The sequence below is a fragment of the Gracilinanus agilis genome, chromosome 4 (assembly GCF_016433145.1).
Source record: "Gracilinanus agilis isolate LMUSP501 chromosome 4, AgileGrace, whole genome shotgun sequence".
NCBI lineage: Eukaryota > Metazoa > Chordata > Mammalia > Didelphimorphia > Didelphidae > Gracilinanus > Gracilinanus agilis.
In genome coordinates, this window is record NC_058133.1 from 521,012,667 (window position 1) to 521,016,271 (window position 3,605).

Below are 3,605 nucleotides of genomic sequence, written 5' to 3' on the forward strand. Positions count from 1 at the left end.
AGGTGGCCTCGTGGATAGAAAGCCAGGCCGAGATAGGCGGGAGGTCCTGGGTTCAAATGTGACCCAGACGCTGCCCCGCTGGGTGTCCCTGGGCCAGTCGCTTCACCTCCACGGCCCAGCCTGAGCCCGGTGGCCCGGCCCTCCGATCTGACACTTAGCATGGATTTAAGAGCGGCTGTGGAGGCGCCGCATCGCCATGGTGCGCACCTCCCAGACCCTCCCCGCCTTTGCGGGGCCTGGAACGGGCCGGACCGCATCCCTTCTGGCGCGGCCAGGCTGGCTGTCCAGACGGCCGTCACGGCGCCCGCTCCAAGTGTCCCCGGCTTCGGAGAGTGCCGGACGGGGCGGCCGCAGGGACCGAGGGAAGGAGGAGGAGGAGAAACCGTCTTGAGAAGAGAAGCGTCTCCGAGCGCTTCCTCCCGGCTTCCGCCCAGCAGAATCTGATGGACGGGAGTCGCGAGGGCTGCGGCAGGCCACGCTCGTCTGGAACGTCGCTCCCTCCGAGGTCTCCTGATGAGACGACGAGAGCCGCTGAGGAGCCCAGGCAGCCGTCGGGGAGGGCCCCGGCAGGGCGCGGGGATCGCCGGGGCTGGGCCTTGGCTGCTGCGGCCACGCGGCTGTCCTTCTCCTCCGGCTGGAGGCCCCCTCGTGGCCGCACCGGGCGGGACGCAGCCCGAGCCAAGCGCCCCTGGAGAGCGAGCGCCGCGTCACTTCATCCCACTTCAGGCTCGGCCTCGATGGCAGAGGCCAAGTCAGTGAAGGGCACGAGGTGGCCTTTGAAGCCAGGAAGACTTGAATTCGAATCCTAGCCAGGATGTTTGCGGGCCGTGCGACCCGGGCCCGTCCCCGACGCGTCCTGGCCTCGGTTTCCTCACTTGTCCAATTTTCGTTCCTGCTCCTTTGGGCCTAGAGGGGGGTCCATTGCTGCACGGCTGCCCCACGCCCTGGCTGACCCTTCCTTTGGCCCTCTTGTAGGTCCATCCCTGAAAGCAAGCGGAGAGCCCACCTCGCCCACTTCTCCGAGGAGATCTGCGCTAGCTTCCTCCTCCTTTTCCTGGAAGAGGAGATTTTCCACACGGCTCGGGACGTCCTGAAGGAGTTCCACTATTTCCACAAATATTTATGGCAGTAAGTACTCGGCTGCCCTTGTGGCCAGGGAAGTCGGTCCCCGCCGGGGGGCTGAAGGAGGCGGGAGTAGCGCCCGTGACCGGCAAAGAGCCCGGAGCAGGAGGCCAGCGAGGAAGCCCGCCCTGCTCTCGGCCCGCTCCCCTCGGACCCTCGAAGCCGCGTGGGATCCGCTCCCACACAGATCCGCGCTCTCCCTCCCAGCAGCATTTGGGGTTTTGTGGGTGGAGGGTGCCCGGGCTTCTCTGCCCATGGAGGGCAGTACAGGGGCACGAGAGCACCCCGAGGCGATCGCTTTGTCCGGCGTGTAGACACGAGCGTGCATCTGGCAGAGCGATGGGAGAAATCGGGGGACGGACAGGTCTTTGGCACTCCGGGGAGAAGGGAGCGAAGTGCCCCGCAGGAGGGGCCTTGGAGGAAAGGACGGTCTCCCCCCGTCGGCGATGGGGGCCCCGCGGGCACTGGCAGGGCCACCGGAGGGGCAGGCGAGAACTTGGCTAGAAAGCAGAGCCGGCGAGGCGAGGGCCATCCACGCGGGGGCCGGGAGCGCCGCTCCATCAATAAGGCGACTTGGGGCGGAAGGAGAAGGGGCACAGGAAGAGCGCGAGGAGGCCTGAGGGAGAAGGCGTGAAGGACAAGGGGTGGGCCGGGGCCGAGCCAGGAAGGCTCCTGGAAGGGAGGGGAGTGCAGGGCAGAGACGTGGGCAGTGCCCAGGTGGCAGCCTTTCCGTCCGTCTGTCTGTCTGGGCCAGAGGCCACGCCTCAGGTTGGGGGGCGAGCTCAGCCCGAGTGGCTCCTCTATCTCGCGGGCCAGCTGGAGGTGGCTCAGGCCAGGGCGTTCGGAGTCAAGGCCCTGGATTCCAGTCCTGGCTTTGCCCCCTGGTAAGACATCCCTATCGCCGTGGCTGGTCCAGCTCGGCGTGCCGGGAGGCCCATGTGCTCGTCCTCCGCAGGCAGCGAGAGAAGCCCCCGGCCCGCCGACACCCGCAGCCTGCACTTCTCCTTTGCAGATGGAAGAAGATGGTTCTAGCTCAGAAAAAGTGGAAGCGCCAAGTCCGCGCCTTCCCCCCTGCTCCCTGCTATGTGGACCACAGCAACCCGCTGAAGGCCCTCCTGCCCAGCGCTGAGTGTCCCATGACCAAGGAAGGCCTGAGCAGGGGCATCCTGAACCTGGGCCACGCGGGCCGCCTGGGGATCTCATGCACCAGGTAGGTCCCCGGGGAGGCCCGGCTTTTCCTTTTTCTTTCTAAAAGTCCGACCCCTTCCCGCAGGCAGCAGGGCACGAGGGGGTCCCGCAGCAAACCAGGGACCTCGGCGTCACACGCTGCGCTTTTTAGAAGATGCCGAACGACCCACCCGTGGCTCTTCATTTCTAAATATTTCCCACGTTTCCACGCGTCCTGTTCTCTCCCTCCCGCTCCCAGAGCCGCCGAGCCATCCCGCTGGGCGGCACCGATGGTACCCTCCATCCCTGATCCCGCCCGCATGGGGACGTCCTGCTTGGCGCTGGCATTTGCACTCCCCAGTGCTTCGTCTGCACGTGGTCTGTGCTGGGGTCTGACCGCCCGCTTCTCTGGGCTGCCCCTTCTCAACCCCGTCTGGGGGCTGGCCAGGGAAAGGCTCCTTCTAGAGGCCGGATCTGTCTGGGATGGGGGAGCCCCAGCGTCCCCGGCCCTCTCCTTCGGGGCTTCCTTCCACGGAGGGGATTCGTGTTGGAGCATTTACTGTGGGTGAAAAGTTCTGATTCGAGCTGCCTTGGGCCGGGCCCCCGCCTGGGCAGAGGCCCAGCCCCCGCTTTCCTCGCCTCTCGTGGGGCTCTCTGCCGAGCGAGTGCCTGGAGTCCGAAGGGCAGCCTCTCTCCGCGGCCTCCTTCGCACCAGGGGCTTCGGGCTCCCACCGATTCACGGAGGCCGCACGCCCCGGGCTCAGCTGGTCAAGGCAGTGAAGCCCCTTTTAATGCCCCCGACTTCCCTCAGGGCTCTGCTCAGGGGAAACTGCCCACGAGGAGACCTCTGGGGTCTCCCCCTCCCCAACCCCTCTTCAGACCACTCCTAGCCAGCCAGCAAGTCGGCGAGCATTTATTGAGCGCCTGCTGTGTGCCAGGGCCTGTGCTAAGTGCCAGGGACACAGAAAGATGCTAAAGCCCAGGCGGATGAGGGAGGCAGCCAGGATCCGGCTGGGGCACAGGGAGGGCGTCTGGGAGGGGGAGGCCCCAGGACAGGGTGGCTGGGGGGGACCAGGTGGGATCTGAGCAGGAAGGAAGCCAGGGAAGCGAGAGGTGGAGGGGGCAGAGAGAGCTTTCCAGGCGTGGGGCAGCCCAGGCCCAGGCACACGGGGGGGGGGGGGGGGGAGATGGAGTTCAGGGCGTGGGGCAGCCCGAGCGGGCCCTGCGTTTAGCTGGAGGGCAGGGGCAGCTTTGGCTTTTGTCTCAGGAGCCTCCCAAGGCCTTGAAGGGAGAAGGTGCTGAATGGGGTGGCTGGG